This window comes from Sceloporus occidentalis, unplaced genomic scaffold (assembly GCF_023333645.1).
Source record: "Sceloporus occidentalis isolate IW3139 unplaced genomic scaffold, rSceOcc1.0.p SCAF_1, whole genome shotgun sequence".
NCBI lineage: Eukaryota > Metazoa > Chordata > Lepidosauria > Squamata > Phrynosomatidae > Sceloporus > Sceloporus occidentalis.
This window is the reverse complement of record NW_028316981.1, coordinates 75,733,525-75,758,291: the sequence shown is the minus strand read 5'-3', so window position 1 is coordinate 75,758,291 and position 24,767 is coordinate 75,733,525. Positions and strand designations below refer to the sequence as shown.

At 40.3% G+C, this 24,767-nt stretch overlaps 1 protein-coding gene across 2 annotated transcripts in view; it reads left to right on the top strand.

Moving 5' to 3' along the window:
• The window catches only part of BSN (bassoon presynaptic cytomatrix protein), a 274,395-nt gene that overhangs the window by 43,031 nt on the left and 206,597 nt on the right, over positions 1-24,767 (top strand). The window lies entirely within an intron of this gene.

The window sequence follows — 24,767 nt, the reverse complement described above, 5'->3', positions numbered from 1 at the left end:
GCTAACCATTACTACATGCTGACTCTTGTTACTCCTAATTTGAGGTAACGTGTCACTTTATGTAGAATGCAAAAAGTACTTCACTAAGTGCTTTCAGAATCCATCAGTTAATAGTTTTATAGCACTTTCTGTGGTCTGCCTCACTCTGTTGGACTTTCCAACTATATTATGCTCAGAGCTCCAAGGGAAAATTAATAGCCACAATCAACATTAGGAGGAATTTCCTAACAGTAAGGGCTGTTCGACAGTGGAACAAACTGCCTCAGAGTGTAGTGGAGTCTCCTTCCTTGGAGGTCTTTAGAAAGAGGCTGGATGGCCCTCTGTCGGGGATGCTTTGATTTAGATTTCCTGCATGGCAGGGGGTTGGATTGGATGGGCCTTGTGGTCTCTTCCAACTCTATGATTCTATGATTCTGTGATTCTATATGAGTACATGGAAGTGGTTTCATGTGCACAGTGTCTGTGGACTCTAAGCATGGTCTCCAGCCTCTTCCACAACACAGTGTGGATAGGTTTAGATAGGTTGTACTGCTTGCAAATATAACATGAGAACCTTTTTGTTTAAAGCTTTTATGGCTTAGTATCTTGGTCTTAGATGGCTTTTTAATCTCCCAAATTGGTACCAGTTGTCAAAACCAATTATATGCTTTTTCATTAGAATGGTTTCTTTCCATTCTTTCCTTTTTCAAATATCTTCTGATTTTGTGTTTGAATATAACTATCAAAACCGTGTGACATTGGTTATATTGTGCAGTTGTGTGATCAAGAGCATTTTGTTATCACATAAATAGTTCCATATTATTTCTTGAAGATAAACTTATTTGTCAATGTGTCAAGATGGCAATCTGGTGATAAATTAATGATGAATTCAGCACAACTTCATAGAATCCCTTTGCCCACCACTGGCCAGCATTTTGATTTGTGTATGTTTGTGTGAGTGTGTATGCCATTGAATTAGCTCTTCATTGTTTGCAATTCACAGAACAGTAATTTCCAAAAAGTGCTTAGTGAGAACTCTCTTTCAAAGGATAGCACTAAGAGGTGGATTCAAATCTATGATACAAGGGTAAGCAATCAGAATAAGAATTGTATCTGCTCCACTTCCTTTCCTGTTTGTACTTATCCTTTGATTCTCTGTCTTCCATCCTCCAAATCTTGTACAATGTGAGATAGTTTGAAACTGGATACTCAGACAGGAATCCAAATCTACCCTGTCAGACAGGGGTAGGCATCTGCACAGGGGAAAAGTTTTATGCTGTGAACCCCTTGCAGGCAGCACCATCAGATTGGGGGCATGCCAGAAGTGCTATTGTGCCATTTCTGGTTGACATTTTGGCTGATTTTAACCATTAAGGGACAACTTTGGTGGTCTGGGTGGCTCAAGGTGAAGATGTCAACCCCTATATTGTGCTTACCCTAACATTGGCAGGAGTTTTTCTAATAAAAGTTATGGGTTGAGTGGGTTTCAAGGTTTGTTGGGTTTGTTTCAGTGACTACAAAATGGAGCTTAGGGGCCACATGTTACTCACAAGCCACAATTACCTTTGCTTTGTTCTGAAATCCAAGAGAGTTGACATATTTTGTGAATTCTTTTTGGGAGGCAGATCTTTGACATTGGAGCTTTGAGCTGGCTGTTTCATGGAGCTAACTGGGGAGAAAAACAACCAACTTGTTCTTTTGAGGTCAAGGCAGGAATCCAATGGAAGCTGAGAAGGACAGAAGAGAGTATGGAAGAGATCTTTATGGAAGTGATAGAGGCATACTATGGCAGAGTCATTTCCTCTGCTGTCCTAGATAATGAGGATATATCAGGGCAAAAGAGCATTTGTTTGAAGAAATGTGAAACAGTATTTTAGAAGGGACTTGTTTGTGGGATAACAAGTGTTATCTTTGTACAGTGACAATATTCTGGCAGGATTGGAAGCTCTTAGCAGTGGCTGATTACCTTATTAGGCAGAGCAAAGTTGTTCCTGGTAGCCATTGGTAGTCATTTCTATCTCTCCTTCATTTTATCATTGGTAAGATGCTAGTGCCAGGGCACACATCATTGGATTGCCGAACCTTACAGTGCATCTCCAGTCTGTAACAGGAAAAGTGAGGCTAAATTTTTTGAAGTTATTGGTGAAAGGTTTCCTCCCTGAATCTGTGCACCTATCACTGATGTCTTTTAAGATTTGTGAGTGCCAAGCAGAAGCAGTGTTGGATTAGAACATGCAACATTCTGACTAGCTGGCCCAGGCTCTTCTCTAGAGCAGAGTACTTCTATGTAAAGACACTGGGACTTGTAGCTTTAGAAACAACACAAGTTTGTGTTCCCCAATATGATAAGCGTTCTCAAAAACTACCAGTGCCAGAGCTGTTTCTCTGTTATTAAGAATGATAGACTGTTTGTGGGAAGGAGGAAGTAACATAAGAATCAAAACCCACTGACAATTACATGTACTTACATGCCTCCAGTTTCCACCCTAAGCACACTATCAAATCCATCATTTATAGCCAAGTCCTTCAATACAGTCGAAAGCATCCATAGTTTTTTGTGGGTTTTTCAGGTTATGTGGCCATGTACTAGAAGTGTTTATTCCTGATGTTTTGCCAGCATCTGTGGCTGGCATCTTCAGAGATACCATCATATTTGCAATCCACAGAACAGGGATGTCAAATTTTTGGAACTACAACAAGCATTCCTCAAGCTAAACCACCCACTATATGAAGTATGGGGGGGCAGGGGAGAATCAACAATGCAAGACTTGTACCCTGGACCAACCTATTAAAGCATAGACTGAAGACAGGAAATTACAGAACCTCACTAGTGGTCACATATAGCTCCCAACTGAGACCACTCAGACTCACAACATAGATGGGGAGATGGGTACAAGACCTTGCCACAAACTTAGAGGTTAACTTTGTCCACACATCTGCTCAGGGAATGTCATCACAGGATCTATTCACATCAATCACAATATTAGAGGCATTTTCACTTGCTCATCCTCTAATATGATATGTGCCATCCTGTGTCAACAATGGCCTTCAGCACTGGGCAAACAGGTCAGTCTCTGTGCCAGACAATAAACTGACATAAATCAGACATAAATCAGACATTAGAAATGGGAATGCACAAAAACTGTTGCAGAACTTTTTACTCTTACTGACCTTAGGACAGCAATCCTTGAACAAAAAACTACAAAGGAAGGAAGATTGGAAAGAGGAACCACTGAATTACAATATATCCACACACTCCAACCTATCCAACCTATCAATGGTGAGCTGAACAGATGAAAAGCTTCCTAGCACACTAAACATATGATAACACTGGCCAACACTCCAGCTTCACAAAAGGGCTTTTAGACAGTTTACCTTTCTGGTTCCCAGCCTGCACACCCCACATTCCAAAAACTCCTTCCACCATTCACCCACCACCCTGGCCTTAAGGAACATCTTTCCTCCTGCCTTCATGCAGAAGGAGCGCCATAAAGCCACACCGCTGTTGCTCTAGCACCCTTTTTGCACCCTAGAATGGCCAGATCGGGGCCGTGGTGTGCAGTTGCCATGGCCCCAATCTGGCTGTAAAAGGGGTGCATGGAGCCTGCCCCTTCGGGGCTGTCTGTACAATGCCAGTGTCTGTTTTCTTAGATTTGGGTTTTAGTATTATCTTCTAGACTGTTGTTGTGGTGGTGGTGGTGGTGGTTAGGATATATAGTTCCAGTGTTTAGTGCTTTCTTCCCTCCCACTCAAAAATAGGGAGTAAGCTTTGTAGGATTTTTCTTCAGACTTGATTTTATGTTAAACAAAAAACAGAAACAAAGTTAAGAGTGTTTAGGGATATGGTAGAAAACCCCCAGGATCAGGCAATAATCTTAAAAAGTAAATAAAGCCCAGGCCTTAAAGATTTGAGAATCTGTTTTATAAAAACAATAATGTAGCTTTAATAGATTTGCTATTTTTAGATTGTTTTATGTATTATTTATTTTATGGTGTGTTAAATATTTTATTGTCAGCAGCCTGATAATGTACTTGAAGGGAGGGGTAGAAATCTTAATAATAAATAAAGAAACACTGTGTACACTGCTGATGACTCAATGTTTTTTTTAAAAGGGTTGCGTTGGAAAGGGCAACCAACATGTGATCAGCAGGTTATATTGGAGCCCTTTCTTGCAGAGAAAGATTAAAGTCCCAGGGTTTTGGTTTAGGGGGAAAATATAAGAGAGCTTGACAAAAGTGTATAAAATTACGTATGATTTGAAGGAAGGAGAACAGATTTCTCTCTCAAAAAGAATAATTTTGGGACAATCCAAATAAATTTGAGTCAAGATGGACAAACCTACACAGCCTACTGTATATAGTTAATTAGTAGAACTGACTGTCATAAGATGTGATGATAGCCATTAGCTAATATTTAGGGGTAGTCATGTTGACTGTGCAGCAAAATACAACAGGACAGGGTCAGCTGGATCTCAAGGGAAGTTACTCATCTGTTGCTGATGGAGTTGATGTTTTATTATCTATATTCTATTGCTCTTTGTCCCTGGTCCTCGCATGACCAATAAGAAGAATGACCTCTGCCTGCATTGAAGTCCCTCAATACCATCTTAACTGATGACATCTCAGATAGCATGTAGGCTGGTGACTATGTCATCTCCATTTTTCTCCTGTTTAAACATATTTGCTTGATGAGGAAGCCAGTGAGGTTTTGAAAGTTTGCATAATGTATTTTATACTTTGGAGTTGGCCCAATAAATGTATCACTGTTTTGTGGGTTTTGGATTTTGTTATATTTGCTCAGATAGTTTTTAAAGGGAGTCTACAGATTCTCGGAGGTTAGGTCCATCAACTGCAGTTATTCATGATGGCTGTCTGGAATCTCCAGGTTATGAGCCAGTGTGCCACTGGATGCTAGCACAATAGTTGGAAAAGGCTGTTACCTTCAAGCCTTGTCTGCAGACTTTCCAGAGGCATTTCACTGTGGCCACTATGAGAATCGTTATTCTGTACTAGAGGGACATTTGGTCTGGTCCAGTTCAGATGTTCTAAATATTAAAGGACCTCTGGATTCTGGTTGCAAATGCTAAAGAGGCAGGATTGAGCAAACCTTGCAAGCTTCGCCGTGGACATTTCCCCTATTTATAGAGAGGAGAAGGCTCGTAATTTCCACACACATTTTTAACAAACTGGCTCATCTTTAGAAACTCATTTGGAAATACAGGAAGGAAGAGATTTCTCTCACACACTCACAATTCTTGCCATTGCAGTGGCACATAGATAATGCATGTTTCTTACATTTCCTGCTGCATTTTTAAATGATATCTATTTGTAGTTTTTAGAGTTTGCCCATCACCTTTGGATCAAAGGCTTAGGTCATGCAAAGGGTATTTTAAACAAACCACAGCCGATTTTTCCTCACCATATAAGTAAAATTAAAGAAATTAATCTTAAACGCCTTTACTCCCAAAGACATAGATGAGTCAGTTCTAGTTTTACAAGCAACTTACCACTGCCTATTGGTCACAGTGCAAATGTGTGGTGAGACATACAACAGCTTATAGTAAGAAGAAATGTCATCCTACTGTGTGTGTTGACAGTTCTTTCACTTCTAATAAATATAAATTGTATTTTTTTTTAAAAAAAAACTACACATGAACCAGCAATAGTAAACATGCCAGCTGTAATGTTGAGCAAAGTCTAGATTATTCAGGGACATCTATGTCCTTATCAGAGTGGTGCAGACACTGCTTTACATCAGTCATGGTTCAGGCCTCTGTATTGGCGTCACCTGCAGAGCTCTTCCAATTTAATAATCACAACCAGGCAGTTAGCTGAAACACTGTCTTGATAAAGCAGAATTTAATTTAACCATAATTTAACCTTTCAGAAAACAGGAAGGTTTATAAAACATATTAGCCAACAGAAAACTTTTAGAGGACATGAAAATAAGAATAGATGCAAGTAGTATGACCAGACTGTGCCTCTGCCCACTTTTGCTGTCTTGTTTGCATACTGTTATGTGCTGGAGAAGCTGAAGGCTCCAGTGTCTCTGGTCGAGTGAAGATACTCCAGGTCTTAATCTGACCTCTAAAGCAGCTACGAGAAGTGCTGAACCTGTAGGGCTCAGCAGCTTGGATAGCTTCTTTTAAAATTTGGACATAAACCTGGAGCAGTTTCACTGCTTCACAATTCCGGATGCGGCTGGTTGTTGGAAAAGTTATTGCTGAGAATCTGCTGTTTGCTCTGTCCATAGGAGGCAAAAGTTTTTACTTCAGAGTTGCAGGCCTATAGTCCTTCAAAATGTCATGGAAGAAGCTCTACAGGAGGTTGAAAATAGTCTTCTTGCTTCACAGAAGCAGTTTGCCCCAATGAGGCAACTACTAGTACACAAATTAATATCTTTTCTATTATAATAATCTTAGGAGAGCCAGTGTGGAATAGTGGTTTGAATGTTGAACTAGGACTCTGGAGACTAGGGTTCAAATTCCTGCTCAGCTGTGAAAACTCACTGGGTGACCTGTGGCTGCCTCTCCAGTAGCAGGAACTACATCAGTATTTCCCAGTGTTGGATATACCCATTTCCTCCCAGAACACATTATAATGTGCATGAAGAATTCCCAGTGTGGAAAAAGATGTAGTTTTGGAAGTCTACTTTTTCGCATTCACACCCTCAGCAGACTATGGCAAAATGTTCTAGCTGTAATTACCTTTATGCTGATCCCTCCACATTTGTGAATTAGGTATTCAAAGATTTGATTTCACACAGATGACTGTATTTGCCCCTGCCACCAAAAAAAAGTTATCTCTAGGAATCTGTAGATCCTTCAGCACGATTCTATGGTCAATCTCTGCTGGAAACTGACCATAGAGGACCTATGGATGCCTAGAGAAAATACTTCTTCAAGCATTCATACATCCTCCAGCATGATTCTGTGGTCAACCTCTAGTAGAGGTTGACCATAGTGCCATGCTGGAAGACCTACAAATGCCTAGAAAAGTGTTCTCTCAGGTAAAAAAAAAAAAAAAAGATAAAAATACCAGGTCTTTTTTTTCGATGGTTTTCTAACTATGGCTGGGTGGTGGTGGTGGTCCAACCTTAACCCTTGCAAAAGTTGGGGGCTGGCTGTTTTTTTTAATGTATTAGTATAAAGTGTCTCATCAGGAGACCTTATCATTGTTGTTTTTATGAAAATAATGCTTAATGTACACAACACACATACAGTTTCTTTCTATCTATCTTTCTATCCTGCTTTTCAAGCAAAGTGTGGCCCAAAGTTTAACCTAAATGAATTTAAGTCTCCAGGACCAGATGAGCTACATCCAAGGGTATTAAAAGAACTGGCAAATGTAATATCGGAGCCATTGGCAATAATCTTTGAAAACTCCTGGAGAACAGAAGTCCCAGCAGACTGGAGGAGGGCAAACGTTGTCCCCATCTTCAAAAAGGGGAAGAAAGAGGATCCCAACAATTATCGTCCAGTTAGTCTGACATCAATACCAGGAAAGATTCTGGAGCAGATCATTAAACAGAAAGTCTGTGAACATCTAGAAGGCAATGCCATAATCACAAAAAGTCAACATGGGTTTCAGAGAAACAAGTCATGCCAGACAAATCTAATCTCTTTCTTTGATACAATTACCAGCTTGATAGATGAAGGGAATGCTGGAGATACAGTATATCTTGATTTCAGTAAGGCCTTTGACAAGGTTCCCCATGGCATTTTTGCAAACAAGCTAGTAAAATGTGGGCTAGACAAGGTAACTGTTACAAAGATTTGTAATTGGTTGACTGGCCGAACCCAAAGGGTGCTCAACAACGGTTCCTTTTCATCCTGGAGAGAAGTGACCAGTGGAGTCCCACAGGTCCTGGGCCCAGTGCTATTAAACATCTTTATCAATGACTTGGAGGAAAAAATTGGGGGAATACTTATCAAATTTGCAGATTCGACACCAAATTAGGAGGAATAGCTAATACTCCAGAGGACAGGATCAAAATTCAAAATGACCTGAATAGACTAGAAAGCTGGGCCACAGCTAACAGAATGAACTTCAACAGGGAAAAATGTAAGGTACTGCACTTAGGGCGAAAAAATGAAATGCACAGATATAGGATGGGGGACACCTGGCTTAAGGAGACAACATGTGAAAGAGATCTAGGAGTCCAAGTAGACCACAAGTTGAACATGAGTCAACAGTGCGATGCGGCAGCTAACAAGGCCAATGCGATTTTAGGCTGCATCAATAGAAGTATAGTGTCTAGATCAAGGGAAGTAATAGTGCCACTATATTCTGCTCTGGTCAGGCCCCACCTGGAATATTGTGTCCAGTTCTGGGCGCCACAATTCAAAAAGGACATTGAGAAACTGGAGCGTGTCCAAATGAGGGTGACTAAAATGGTGAAAGGTCTGGAAACCATGCCCTATGAGGAACGCCTTAGGGAGCTGGGTATGTTTAGCCTGGAGAAAAGAAGGTTAAGAGGTGATATGATAGCCCTGTTTAAATATTTGATGGGATGTCATATTGAGGAGGGAGCAAGCTTGTTTTCTGCTGCTCCAGAGACTAGGACCCGGAGCAATGGATGCAAGCTGCAGGAAAAGAGATTCCACCTCAACATTAAGAGGAATTTCCTGACAGTAAGGGCTGTTCGACAGTGGAACACACTTCCTAGGAGTGTAGTGGAGTCTCCTTCCTTGGAGGTCTTCAAACGGAGGCTGGATGGCCATCTGTCGATGATGCTTTGATCTGGATTTCCTGCATGGCAGGGGGTTGGACTGGATGGCCCTTGTGGTCTCTTCCAACTCTACGATTCTATGATTCTATGAAAGTGGCTACAAAAATATGGAAAGAGTTTCCAGCATCTATTCCAAGTGATAGTGAGAATACAGTTGGCAAAGAAAATTGTACTGTGCTTCATAGGGATACCCACAATGCCATAGGCAATCTTTTGTTAAAATAATTCCATCAGTGATGACATCTGTTCAGGTGGCATATATACACATGCAAATACACACGCAAACACACATACATATTTGATTAATCTGTCATGTGATGGCTGGATCACTAAATTTACCCAGGTGCAATTTTATTCATTTCAGTAGGATTAACCTGCAACATCTGGACTGTGTAAGAAATTGTGTCTCAAACAATATACAAACTTCCATATGCAGACAGCTTCCACCAGAATTATGCACAGTATATAGCTGGAAGTTATTGTGGCCCTGCTCATCTTCTGCATGGATTAAAAGCTATTGGGATTTTTTTTAAATGTGAGAAACAAAACAGACAAGAGGAGAAAGTAAATGTCAGCTGTTGGAATGGAAGTTAAATAGATACCAGCCAATAATATTTTACAGTGTTTAAAATGGAGCAGTGATAACAGCACAAGAAGAGCAATAGCAGGGCTGGATTAAGACATGCTAAGGCCCTAACTATTGTCAGATTTAATAGACCTTTTGGCATCATTTTTTTTTAAATCTAACAATTATGTAAAACTTGAAACTGAGTTATTGGTTTTGCATTTAGTGCCCATCCACCCCACCCAGAGAAGTAGCCAGGATTTTGGGAAGGGGGGGGTCCAGACTAAATGCCACCATTTTGAGAGGCTAAGAGCCCCCCTCCCAACACAAAAAGAGGATTGAGCATTTACCTCACAATGGCACCACTTTAACTTCTGTTATGGCTCCATGCTATCGAATCTTGGGATTTGTAGTTTTGAGGAACTGTTTAGCCATCTCTGTCAGATGCCGCAAAAAACTACAAATCCCAGCATTCCATGACATGGAGCCAAGGGCAGTTAAAGTGACATCGAATTGGATTATTTCTCAAGCAATAAGCGGCAGCCACTCTGTTCATGCTCAGAGAAACTGCATTCCAACTTCTGAGCTGAGCTAAGAACCCAGGCTGCATCCACACAACATTTCATTCCCACTTCCAAAAGGGATTTTTAATTCCAAGACACACACACACACACACACACACACACACAATTTTTAATTCCAAGACTCATCTATCCATCCATCCATCCATCCATCCATCCATCCATCTATCAATTATAATTTTTAATTCCAAGACATTATATGTTATTATTATTATTATTAACCTTTATTTATAAAGCGCTCTAAATTTACACAGCGCTGTACATAATTTTTTTAGTCAGACGGTTCCCTGCCCTCAGGCTTACAATCTAAAAGACACGACACAAAAGGAGAAGGGAGTGGTGGTGGGGAATAGGATCAGGTCCAGCAGATCTTCACCACCTCCGAGACCTGGACCAAGGCAGATGGTCTTGGAATTAAAATTGTGTGTGTGTGTGTGTGTGTGTGTCTTGGAATTAAAAATCCCTTTTGGAAGTGGGAATGAAATGTTGTGTGGATGAAGGGCTTGGCTTCTTGATGGATGGTTACATTCCTTTCTTTTTATAAAAAACAAACCCTTTAAGAAAATCCTATTTGGAGAGAAAGGCAGGGTATAAAATCAATCAATAAAAAATTATAGTGCAATAGTCCATCAGTGCATGGGTTGCATTATAAGACTTTATAACTTTAAAACTTTATACATTTAAAAACCATTAAAATCACAGTAGGATCAGTGTGCTATAGAATCATGGAATCATAGAGTTGGAAGAGACCGCAAAGGCCATCCAGTCCAACCCCATTCTGCCATGCAGGAAATCTAAATCAAAGCATCCCCAACAAATTATGTAATGGGGGTGTCCACCTACATTGTAGAAAGACATACTTTAGATTAATGCTATGGAAAATCTCCGCCTTGAGTCCATATATTAGGAGAAAGGCGGGATATAAGAAAATAATAATAATAACAACAACAACAACATTTGGGTATTGTAGTTTTGTGAGACATTTAGCCTTCTTTGTCAGAGAGCTCTGGTGTCACAACATACTACAAATCCCAGGATTTTCCATAGCATTAAAGTGGTGTCAAATTGGATTATTTCTGCAGTGTGCAGCCTTATTAGACTGCAGTTCCCAGCAGTCTGTGGTGCTGCTGGGTGATGGGGCCTGCAGTCTAGCATTGCCTGAAGCAGGGCCATAGGACTCAACAGCCCTGATTCATCATCTGGCAGAATTTGGGGGAAACTCCTTTAAAAAAGCCAAAGTAAAGAAAATCAAAAACTCCTTGCAAAGTAAAACCCAGAGGTCTGCCAATGGAGGGCAGAGAGGCCCAGACCTTTGCAGCCACCTTTCATTGGCGACCCACTTAGATTGATTCCTTATGTTAATGAATTAATCATAGAATCATAGAGTTGGAAAAGACCCCAAGAAGGGCTATCCAGTCCAACCCCATTCTACCATGCAGGAACTCTCCATCAAACCATCCCAATTGACATGCTGAAAAGGGGCCAGCTAACGGTATTTTATTTTATTTTTATTTTAAAAAAAACAAATCTGGAAGGAAGCCTCTTGTTTTTTGCATCACAGATCCTCCTCTTTTTTGTTGTTGCAAAAATCCAGAAATGACTGTTTTTGAAAACCTGAGTTCATTATCAGAAGAAATGTACAGAGGAGAGTCTGAGTCTCCTTTATCTGGACCTTCTGAAACCTGAATTATTCCAAAATCCAAAACTGACCATGAGAGCATCTGGTCTGACCCCAACTCAAGGAAACCTGGGAATCCTGAAGGTTTAGATAAATTACTGAATTACTGGTGTGGTCTCAGGATTTTGCTGACAGCTCATTTTTAAAATATTGTGTATTAAATTACCTTCAGCCTATGTCTGTGAGATGCATATGAAACAAAGATGGATTTAATGGCTGGACTTGGGTCTCATCTCCAAAATACCCAGTTAGATATATATAAATATACCAAACTCTGAAAAACTCAAAAATCCAAAATACATCTAGTCCTCAGCATTTTGGATAAGGGAGACTCAACCTGTAGTTGAGAAGATATTATTATTATTATTATTATTATTATTATTATTATTATTATTATTAATTTTACTATATTGTATATGGATATAACTGCTGAAGGGAAGGTCAGAAGTCACCTTTTCTTTCTTTTCTATTTCCTTTTAGAGCCTTCCTTCCTTCCTTTTTCTTTCTTTTTTTCTTCCTTTCTCTCCTTCCTCTTGCTTCCTTTCTTTAGTTCTCCCTCCCTCCCTTCCTATCATTCTTCCTTCCTCTTTTTCCTTCCTTCCTGTCTTCCTTCCCTTCTTCTTCTTCTTCTTCCTCCTCCTCCCCTCCTCCTCTCCTCCCCCAGGAAGGGAGACTTTTCTTCTGGCAAAAGTGAAAAGGAGTGGAAGGACTCGGATAGAGAGGAAAAGAAAGGGAAAGAAGTCACAGGGAGGGACCCCTGCCCACCCCCTCCCTCCCTCCCCCCCTCTCTCTGAGCCTCCCTGCTCCCTCCCTGCGACTTCTTTCCCCTTTTCCCTCTCCATCCGAGTCCTCCGCACTTTTGATGGAGGGGAGGAGGAGGGGGAGGAAGGAGCTTGAATGTTCCCAAGCCTGAAGGGGGGAGTCCAGACCCCCCAGACCCCCCTGGGCTACGTCCCTGCCCCACCCTCACCTTCAACAATCTGTACAGTTTACCTAGTTGGTGTGTATATTCAGCACTGAGGGATGCGATCTTGTGAGAAGCTTCTCAGGAAAGTTAGGGCCTATTTAATGAAGATAAAAAAACATAGGTAGAGCATTACTCTAGACAAGAGCAATTTTTTTTGTTTTTTATTTATATACCGCTATTCCAAAGATCATAGCGGTGAACAGCAAGTAAGCTAATTAGCAAGTAAGCTAATTTGCCCCCCAACAGTCTGGGTACTCATTTTAGCGACCTCGGAAGGATGCAAGCCTGAGTCGAGCTTGGGCCCTTTTGCTGGTCTTGAACTCGCAACCTTGTGGTTTTGAGTGAATGGCTGCAGTACAGGCATTTAACCACTGCGCCACCAGACAGGCCATAGGATTACATTATACCAAGCATTTGTAATAAGTAGTTAGTTACTGTTTGGCTCATTTCCTTCTGGGTTTGGAGGGGAGCTGTACCTAGAAGGTCTGGTCCTAGAAAGGGTGCAAAGAGAGTGTACTTGGCACATTATGGGAAGAATGGACAGAATGGGTGATAGTATGTGTTTTGTTACTCCCAGTACAAGAAGGAATGGACTATGATAGAGTGTGCCCAGAGGGAAAGCTATGAAACAATTGGCCCAGGTATGTTATTATTTGCTATCAGTACACTCCCTTGGTCTGAACTATGTGGATGATTGTGGGGATTAAATATGTGGACATGTTTTTTGCTTGTTTTAGTTTGACAAAGATAAATGTACCCCCATTTTGTGCTTCTTGTTGTAACGCTCTTGCTTTGATAGACTTTGAATTTAATTGGCTTAAATTGTAACATGTTGATACTGATGTATTTTGTGCTACTGATTAGTTAGTGAAAGGTTTGTTAGCTAAATGTGGATTTTTGGTGATAATTGTTCTGGCTGTGAAAGACGTGTTTTTCATATATTTAGGGAAATTTTAATTACAACATTTTAGCTTGCTAATGAGGATATAAATATTGTGTTATGAAATTAGTTATATTTATGACTACATGAGTTATATTTATGACTATATATTGCTGACTTCTTCTCCATTTTTGTGAGCTGCTCTGATCGTAAGTTGAAAGTTCTGGTGGTGATGATGATGATGATGATGGTGATGATGATGATGACGACGACAGTGATGATGGTGCCTGCTGCTTGGTGTTATAAATTGCACAAAAACTGGGCTGGTGCACTAATAGTTTTAAAAATCAGACCAAACATCCTGCCAATGTTGTCTTTTTATCATCTTGGCTGATTTTATAAAAACTTGTATTTGGGGCATTTTCACAGAAAACAGCTGAAAATTGCCTTTATATGGAACAGTGAAAGTAACAATTATGGAACTACAAAATGTTCAAAACACATTTAAAGCAGGGTTGCAGAGCAGTACCTGGAAAAATTAATGCATTAATTTTTGAGAGACCCAGAATAAACTTTTTTTAAAAGAAAAATAGCCCTCTTGATAAAGTAAACCCTCCAAATTGTCCATATCGGAATGAAACATGTTATAAAACAGTTTAAAATAGTTATTGAGTAAAATGATGTGTAACTTGAAAATCTCCAAATATAAAATGAACTGGTTTATATTTATATCTACACCTGCCCATGTTTAATCATTCTGTCATATATTATGCTACTGAGAGCCAGATATTTTGGCTTTTACATATTGGTTATGCCCTGTGATGTTACCAGTTTAAAAAGGGGTTGAAAAAAATATAGATTCCTTATTATTTTCTTGCATTTTTAAATGGTTAAAATACTGTGGAGACCCCACTTCACCAGATCTCTCTCAGATGCCAGTACAGTGGGTTGTTTTAAATTCCACCCACTTGGCTCCAATCTGGATGTGACAAATTTGTTTTCTCATCAGCTGCCACCAAATAATATGTGACGGCTATCCCACCACTAACTGAAGTGTCTGTATTAATAACTATTTTATTACTTTTGATATCATTTTAATATACTTGGGAGTGTGTTTCTTGTTATCTGTAAATTACTTCAGGCAACTTCTTATTGAACACAAATAAAAGAACTAACTTTATTGACATTCAGAACTTATTACTGTATCTTTCTTAGTGGATGGTTCTCAAAGTTGTGTTACAGTACATGAATTACTTCAGTTGTTACAAATTTGTTACTTTCCTTCACTGACCATATGTACTGTGTGTTCCTTCACTGTCTTGGTTCACACAGAACCTACAGCCAGATTCCTTAGCTGATAACCTCACAGTTAACTTGTTACATTATCAATAGAGACAACTCAGCTTTCTCAGCTTAGCTCGCTTTTTACATCCACTCCTTGGGCAGTTCCTAATATTTTCCCCAGCCTTCCTGACTGTACACCCCCCAGGATACTGACCCATTCTCTCCCCAATCACTGTCTCCTCCTCCTTTTATACTCACTCCTGAGAGCAGTCCCCACCTTTTCCCAGCCTGATTCCTAATGGCTGCCCCGAAGACTGTTCTGCCTGTGTTTTTCCACAAATACTTTTATGTCTGGTTCTCTGCCCTATATTTTGTTTGTTTTGTTAAATAGACTACCTTAACCATTATAGTCACTTAACTACTAATTATTCTCCAGAGGTTCAGATAGAAGTTTTTTCTGAAAATCTTTTAAAAGTTCTAGAGACAGCACATATAGGGTAGAGGCAGGCAGGAAGCCCTTACTGTTGAAAGCCCCATTGCTCTAGTAGCAAATGGATAACAGACGTTAAAGATAACGCTTGGCTGGGAATCATTTTCCAGCTCCCTACAGGGAGTGGGCAGCCTTGGCCAGCCTTAAATGTTTGAAGAATAGAACTGCCTTCACCAAGTCAGACTATTGATCAACTTTTCTCTGTATGTTCTGCCGTGCACTGATAGTGAGTCCTTAGCCCTTCCTGAAGATTTCATGTATTGAGTCTGCAACAGTATGTTGAACATGGATTCCGCTTTGAATCACAATCTTTCTATGTTTTCTTCATTAAAGAGCAGGACTGAAGTCTCCAAGGCAGATCAGTGTCCTGTCTTTCTGCTGACTCTTCCTTCCAAATGCTTACCTATGGGACACTTGTAGCTGCAGTTGTTTACACATCATGCTCTTTTATACTAATTGAAATGGACTGAGCTAAGACTTCTAAAAGCCTTCTAATTAGCAAGTGTGTTGGGTCTCACACTTTTTATTTTGAAACAACTAATTTCATTTTATGTTTTGAATGCCTTATGATTCTGAATTCCTGAATATGAATTTGTTTTCTTTAAAACTGCATTGGTGTGTGCCAAGGACCATTTTATTGTATTCTGTGCTACTACTAGCTAGATGTTTTGATTTTTGGAATCTCTAGCAGTGGTCATCAGAAACTACTGCCAGCTTTTATTATCTTTTGCATTTATTCAATGATCTCCCTAGGAGTGCATGGTTTAGGGGATAAATAAATTCCCCTTATTATCCCTGTGGTCTCCACAGACAGATCCTGGGGAAATGCAGTGTTGCACAAACAAATCCTTGGGTATTGGACAGATTGGTTCAACTGGCCTTTCTAGTCCTCAAGATTTGTATTGGGCTGCCCAGTGAGTAAGTAAATAACACAAAGAGTATTTGGGCAGATTTCAACCATATATAATTCAGCTACATCTGAACAGGTTTATGTTGTTAGCAGCAGGCTTTTTCTGTACTCTATGTGAAATTCAGTTTAAGAGTTACAAGGAAAGGCTGAATTTGTATGCAGTCTATACAGATACAGCTCTTCCTTGATCTTTGTGTTTCAGTGCTTTATACAAAATGGAGTTTTAACAGAACACATAAGGGAAAATCTGCCTTTTAAAATTGAAACAAAATAACATAGGATCTGAATCTATTCTACTGAATGTTTCTCAAATTAATTGTTTTGAGTAATAATAATAATAAAGAGAAATTTTGTTTAAAAGCTTGCCTATTGCTGGATATTTCTTGCTTGTGGTCCTGTACTTATGGCTCCATGATAATCTCTGGCACGGTATATATGGAAATTGGAACTTTATATGGGGAACAAGAATAGGGAAGAAATCAGCTCGAAAAGGGGAGCCTTTGGCTCCAGAAATGTACAGAATGATTTCCTCCAATGAACTGAGGGGGCACTTATGGCCAGTCCCCTGCTCGCTTATCTTTATAGCTGGAATATGAGGTGAGGTGGGCCAGAGGGTGAGGAGGAGGAGGAGGAACATGAACTTAAGAGGGCCACTGGAGGGCTGCCAGAGCCTCACTGTCCATGCTGCTACTGACCACCAGGGTTGAAGAAAGATGATGATGAGGAGGAGACTTGGAAAAACTACTAAGGAAAGTTAAAGAAGAAAGTGCAAAGGCAGATTTACTGCTGAACATAAAGAAAACAAAAATCATGACCATGGAAGAGCTGCATAAATCCAACATAGCTAATGAGGAAATTGAAATAGTTAAAAATTCCCCATATCTTGGATCAAATATTGATCAGAGCAGAGACTGCAGTCAAAAAATCAAAAGAAGAGTAGGAATGGGAAGAGCAGCCATGAAAGAACTAGACCAGTTCCTAAAATGTAAAGACTTACAACTGCGCACTAAAGCCAGAGTTGTCTAAGCCATTGTATTCCCCATCAACATGTATGGATATGAGAGCTGGACAGTAAAGAAAGCAGACAGGAAGAAAATGAACTCATTTGAGATGTGGTGCTGGAGAAGAGTGCTGAAGATATTGTGGACTGCCAAAAAACCAAACAAATGTTCCTAGAGCAGATCAAGCCTGAAGCCAAGATGATGAAACTGAGGATGCCATACTTTGGTCATATCATGAGAAGGCATGACATACTAGGAAAGACAATACTGCTAGAAAAGTAGATGGTACTAGCAGGAGAGGAAGACCACACACCAGATGGCTGGACTCAATTAAGGAGGTCACGGACCTGCATCTGTTGGCCCTTAGCAGAGTAGTGGAAGGAGCCTTGGAGATAGCATATCCATAGGGTTACCATATTCCAGGATCAACTCAAGGGCAGTTCACAACAATATGAGGTGGGTTAGAATGAGAGAAAGTGACTGCTCAGAGATCATCCATTGAGGATCACAGGCTTGAAATGGTGCTTCATGCTTGTGAAATCTAACACCATTGTTCACATCACTTCCCAGAGCCTGGAAAAGCCCTAAATTGGCTTGGCCAGTAGTTACACTGTAGTTGTAATCCAAAAAATAAGCTTTGCTGACTCTCTGGTAGTACAGATGAAGAACTCTCTTCTTATAAAGGTTCATCAAAAGCTGAGCTTGAGCATTAAAATAGACTAAAACAAAACAGCCCACCATTAGTAACTTGGATAAAGTGTGAATGTGGTAGGAAAAGGGTTTTACTGTTGTTATTAACTGCCCTCATGTCTGTTACTCAGGTACGTTTTAATTAGAGTCTAAATACCCTAAAGGCACCGGATCCTAGAATCATTGGTGCGGGACAGACTGTCCAAAAAGGATGGTCTCCGAGTGCTAGTTTTGTTCCACAGGGAAGCCGCAGCCTCCAGACCACAGGACTTCCCCGCAAACCAAAAAGAACCCACAAAAAGTGGGTTCTTCTTGCGACACCATTACGTCGCAATGCGCCATCTAAGTACTGTGTGTGAGTAAACACTTAAGATGTCCATGCCACACTCACCAAACAAGACGAATAAATGTGGAACCAGTCTTTCTAAAAATACTTCACCTTTTCCTTACCATTGTTTGATTCTATGTTCCCCAAACCCACAGCACATTTCATTTCAGCTTTCTTGTGGTTTTGCGTGTGTGTGTGTATCAATGTGTGTGTGTGTGTCACCTGTGAAAAGATTTATTCGAAGCATTTTAAGTCCTCAGTTACATTTTGAATTTTGTTTATGTTTGAAAGTGTCAATTTCAGTAATGTAAATTTTCCTCATCACCCACCCCACATCCCCTTTTTTCTGCCTTTCAGTGATGATGGCAATAAAGTATTTCATAGAGAAAGGATCAAGACAGGAATCTTATCATTTTCACTCTAGCAGATTTCCCTGCATGGTCTATGAAATCGACAGTGCTACCCCCTTATATTATCAGTTTCATTGGACAATACAAAGGGGGTTGAACTAGAAGGATAAATATGGTGGTGGAACTATCGTATATACTCATCTATAAATTGTGTAATTTATGCCCAAACATTGATGCCAAAATCCCAGGTTGACTTATTTATGAGTCAGTATGGTAATGTGATAACAGCTCTTTCAGATTTCCCCATGCAGTTGGCATAGGAATTTATTTCTCTCTTGCACCATGCAGAAAGAGTCCTGGGTGACTGATTGCTTTTAAACCAACAGAGGCCCTCTCCCACCCACTGTCTGGGGAGTGAAGGACTAAACGAAAGCTGAAACAATGAAGCAAAAAGCCTCAATTAGAGTCTCTCTTGCCCTATGCACACATACACATACTGAAAGAGCCTCCAAGTTTTACCCTTGACTTATCCACAGGTTATCCATTATGGCAAAATCCATAATGTTGGCCCCCAAACCTGCCTTCGACTTATACATGAGCTCGACTTATAGTCGAGTATATACGGTAAATCTCATTGTAGAATGGTATTGGCCAGAATTTGGGGTATATGTCTTATTCCACACTAACTGGAAGAATTGTGGGGTTATTTAAAATAAGAAAAATAACTTGTGAATGGTGATGATATACATTAAAAGTAAGTGGTGATTTCCTGAGATAAAATTTATTCTAAAATGCATATGTAATGGTGTACTTAATAGTAACAAGATTTGGTTAGCCTGAGCTCTTGTTATCATGATGTTAGTTGTGAATATATACATGGAACTGTCTAGTATGGAGAAAAAATAGTGCATTGATTAGGACCACATGTCCAAATTCTTAGACAGGTTTATTTCCAGTTGAGCTGCAAAACTGTTCTCAGTTATATTTTTCATTGCAGGAGCCTGGAAGGCTTTTGCCTGCGTGCTTGGAAGTACTGTTTGTGAAAGGATGCCCTAAAGAGACTTATACTGGGGGTCCCAAAGATAGTGAGATCTGCAGATACATAGATCTGCATTGTTCTGTATGAGTGTCTTTAGAATGATATGCTCTTAAGTTATCATGTAAGGGTGTTTACAAAGAGAGCTTGGTTCTTTCTAGTATAATATCTACTGTGAATGACATCTGTACTTTACCCTCCAGCTAAACACGCCCATTTACTATATTAAAATCCAGTGTTTTTCTGTGTTTTTCATGCTTTAAGCCTTGAGTACCAGTGAATGAAAACAATTTTGAGCACCAGTGATTCTTGTTGCCCTCAAGCCACCCTCCTTCTCTCTGACGTTGCTATTTTAATTCTGAGGAAGACAAAGGAGGACTTCTCAGGGCCTTGAATTCTATTGTTTATTCACATGCTTATCCCTTGGCTCATTCTACAGAGCCTTGAAAAACTTCCTAAATGCTGTTATCCTGGCTGAGAAGGCTGATATCAAAGGTGTTTTGTTTTGCTGTTTAAAAGCAGAAAGAGAACAGAGATCTGGACCTATGGATAATGCATTGTTCAGGTTTCAAATGAGGAAAAATTTTCTTGCATTTCTTGCTTGTAAAGTGGGACAGTATTACCCAAAAGCCTAGGGTCCTCAGAGGGCACCCGCAAATTACATTCAATGGGGAAATTAATTTATCTTAATAATTTAGTAGCAAGAGGGCCAGGGTAACTCTAACCAGGCCACAAGGCTATGTTAATCAGTTCTGGAAAAACTCCAGAGTGCTAAGTACAACTTGGTTTTATGATTTAAACAAGAGACCAGGATTCAAATCCCCATGCAACCATGGAAACACAACTGAGGCCCTAAACAGACCTGCGATAAACACGAGCATTGGGGGAGAGTGTGGACATGGCAACTGCATGCTGCACACCCTGACTCCGCCCCATGCTGGTGTGACACTGCGTGCCCTGCCACACGGGGGGGGGGGGGGGCATCATGGTGCTCCTTTGGCACAGTGTGTACATGCACTGTGCCAAAAGAGTGCCAAAAAGCCATGGCATCGGTGACTATGGAACCCTTTCCACAGCACAAAAAGAAGCCGCTTTTTTGCAGCTTCTTTTTGCACCATGGATCTGCTGGGTTGGGGGTGCAGTGTGCGGTTGCCACATCCCTGATTCAGCAAGGAAAGACCATCCCTTGTCTGTAAAGCCCCTGAGTGACCTTTGGCAAGTCATACTCTCTCACACCCAGAGGAAGGCAGGGGCAAACCCCTCTTAATATATTCAGCCACAAAACCCCCTTAGGGTTGCCATAAGTCAGAAATGACATGAAGGCAAGCAACAACAAAACAATGCTGGATTTAATTTTGTTTTTAGTGATGGAACAGAAGGGAATTATAAATCAAGTTTAATATATGGGTAGATTTCGTAATAGTTTAATTTGTAGGGCAATCTCTGGAAAGCTTATAAGGAGTACGAAGAGCTAGATACTTGTGGGTTGTTTTGAAATCCATAGCTATGGATGTGTTGTAAACCATTAGCAGAGAAATTCTGGACCTCTAGATGTTTTGGCTTACATCTTCCAGCCTAGCCTAGCCCAGCCAATGATATGGGAGTGTTATAATCCCAAACATCCAAAGGAACAAAACTAGTTTAAATTGTTCTCATTTTATACAAAATAAACACTGCTGAATTCAGTGACACATGCAAATAAAAATTCATAGAACTGCAGCTACACCATTGCAAAAATAGTAAAATTGTTAATAAATATAATGATCTCAGGGAAAACTGAATTTTATCCCATATTGCCTGTAATACCCCCCTCCCATTTTTTTTCTTACAAAACCCAACTTTGAGAGGAGCCATTTTTGAGCAGAGAACAAGCAAGCAGGAAGAGGATGCTTATCCTTTACCCATAAGTTTTTATAAGCCAAATTCTCTTCCTCTAGTTGCTTTTGCAGATGAAGGGAAACAACACAGTTGTCAGGTAGAGGTGAGTGTAGGTGTTGTTTGCACAGATGGAGAACAGACTACATTCTTGACAGCACTTTGAGCTGGAACATCTAGTTCAGTCTCCCCTGGTGGGTTGCTGTCTTCGTACTGCTTTTGCAGCTCTCCTGCTAAGTAAAGCAATTACTAACTGCTGTGTCAGAGTGATTGGAAGCATCTCTGATAAGTGCACTGTTTCCAAGATTGGTATACACTGGGGCCACCAATTGCACAGCAGATGCCTATGACACATAGATGTGGCTATGTATTGTAAATCTCAGGGAATTTTTGTTTTTGCATATATCAAAGCAGAGATTATCTTTACAGGAGAGAAATAATGAAGCTTTCCCTACCTGCCTTTTCTTTTCTCTCCCCACCGTTTTTGAAGTAGCATACCTGTTTCATTGTGCTTTGTGGCAGTGTAAAAAGAGCCAGACAGGCAACTAGATAGCCTAAAAATTAGGGGAAATTAACACAGAGATGTCATATTGTTCATTCACATTATGATTTTCTTGAACACATGAAGCAGTTTTATCCTATATTAAGAAGTTTGGTCTATAACGGTCAGCACAGACATATTTTGGACTGCATTGGCAGCAGTTTTTCAAATTGTGAGGAAGTACCTGTAGTCTTATTGAGATTATTTATAGAATTATAGAATTATAGAGTTGGGTCATCTAGTCCAACCCCCTGCCATACAGGAAATCGCAACCAAAGCACCCCTGACAAATTGCCATCCAACCTCTGTTTAAAAACCTCCAAAGGAGGAGATTCCACCACACTCTGTCAGGAACTTCTTCCTAATGTATTGTTACCTGATATCTTTAGTTGGAAAATATACAATTAAGGGAAATAAATGTAAAAACTAAAATGGCTCTGCATTTTGTTGTGATTTATATGTGATCAGGTCTATATGCTAAAGAATTGTGCTAAAGAAATTAGGAAATTATCAGTTACAAGCACCCCTTGACTTTCTGCCAGCAATAATCTTAGCTGACAAGCATAACCAACCATAAGTCTAGAACTATATGACTCAGTACTTTGACCTCTGACGATGAATTGGTACTTAACATTGTGGTGAGCAAACTGACAACTGACAAGATAAGGGGGAAGAGTTTTGAAGAAATTGAGAGAAAAGGGAAGGGTTTGATATATACTTTCTATTTGTTGGATCTAGACGCATTGCAGGTGCCACTAGTTGTCTCAGTAACAGCTCTTATTTTGCTCTTTTGCAGACCTTACTTGACTTTTTAGCATTGCAATTGCTTGCCTCAGGGGAAAAAATGGAAGAGTTGTGATTGTTCAGCAGTATGTTATATATTTCTGTTATATATTAATATTTATACAGTCATGTGGCATCACAGGGATTCCAAGAATCAAAAGACTTATAGCTCCCATAATGTTGTGCTTTACATGTGATCAGGTCCATGTGCTAAAGAATTGTGCTAAAGAAATTAGGAAATTATCAGTTACAAGCATAGTCTTTCTTACACCCCTTGACATACACCCCTTTACTAGAGAGGTTAAGAACAACAAAAAGGGCTTTTTGGGGTATGTCCACAGCAAAAGGAAAAAGAAGGAAATGGTAGGGACACTATGTGGAGAAGATGCAGAATGCTAACAGGGGACAGAAAAAAGGCAGAATTACTTGCAAGCAAGCTAGTGAAATGTGGGCTAGACAACGTAACTGTTACATGGATTTGTAATTGGTTGACCAGTTGAACCCAACGGGTGCTCAACAACGGTTCCTTTTCATCCTGGAGAGGTGACCAGTGAGGTCCCACAGGGTTCTGTGGATGATAGAATTGGGGGTATACTTATCAAATTTGCAGATGACACCAAACTAGGAGGAGTAGCTAATACTCCTGAGGACAGGAGCAAAATTCAAAATGACCTGAACACACTAGAAAGCTGGGCCACAGCTAACAAAATGAATTTCAACACGGAGAAATGTAAGGTACTACACTTAGGGTGGAAAAATGAAATGCACAGATATAGGATGGGGGACACCTGGCTGAATGAAACTACGTATGAAAGGGATCTGGGAGTCCAAGTAGACCACAAATTGAACATGAGCCAACAGTGTGATGCGGGAGCTAAAAAGGTCAATGTGATTTTAGGCTGCATCAATAGAAGTATAGTGTCTAGATCAAGGGAAGTACAGGTAATAGTGCCACTCTAATCTGTTCTGGTCAGGCCCCACCTGGAATACTATCCAGTTCTGGGCACCACAATTCAAAAAGGACATTGAGAAACTGGAGCGTGTCCAAAGCAGGGTGACTAAAATGGTGAAGGGTCTGGAAACCATGTCATATGAGATACGACTTAGGGAGCTGGGAATGTTTAGCCTGGAGAAGAGAAGGTTAAGAGGTGATATGATAGCCCTGTTCAAATACTTGAAGGGATGTCATATTGAGGAGGGAACTAACTTGTTTTCTGCTGCTCCAGAGACTAGGACCCGGAGTAATGGATGTAAGCTACAGGAAAAGGGATTCCACCTCAACATTAGGAGGAACCTCCTGATGGTAAGGGCTGTTCGACAGTGGAACACACTCCCTCGGAGTGTTGTGGAGTCTCCTTCCTTAGAGGTCTTTAAACAGAGGCTAGATGCCCATCTGTCAGGGATGCTTTGATTTAGATTTCCTGCATGGCAGGGGGGGGGGTTGGACTGGATGGCCCTTGTGGTCTCTTCCAACTCTATGATTCTGCCAACAATAATCTTAGCTGACAAACATAACCAACATGGGTCTAGAACAGGTATGGGTCTAGAACAGGCTTCTTTAATGAAATTGATTCAGATATTATTTTGGATGTGGGTATTTCTCTTATGGGGAAGATGTTTCATTTGTTAGTGCTTAGCCAAGGCATGCCACAATTTTCATTTCATATTTAGCGGGTTTCACATCCTATATCTGTGCATTTCATTTTTCCACCCTAAGTGTAGTACCTTACATTTCTCCGTGTTGAAATGGAGCCCTGGTGGCGCAGTGGTTAAATGCCTGTACTGCAGCCATTCACTCAAGACCACAAGGTTGCGAGTTCAAGACCAGCAAAAGGGCCCAAGCTCGACTCAGGCTTGCATCCTTCCGAGGTCGCTAAAATGAGTACCCAGACTGTTGGGGGCAAATTAGCTTACTTGCTAATTAGCTTACTTGCTGTTCACCGCTATGATCTTTGGAATAGCGGTATATAAATAAAACAAAATTAATTGAATGACCGAGGTTTTTGTTCTTAGTCAAATGTAATGAGAAATGCTACACTCTTCCTTGCCTCTGACAGGCTTCTATCTTTACAGCCTTTCAAACCTCAAAATCCATTTA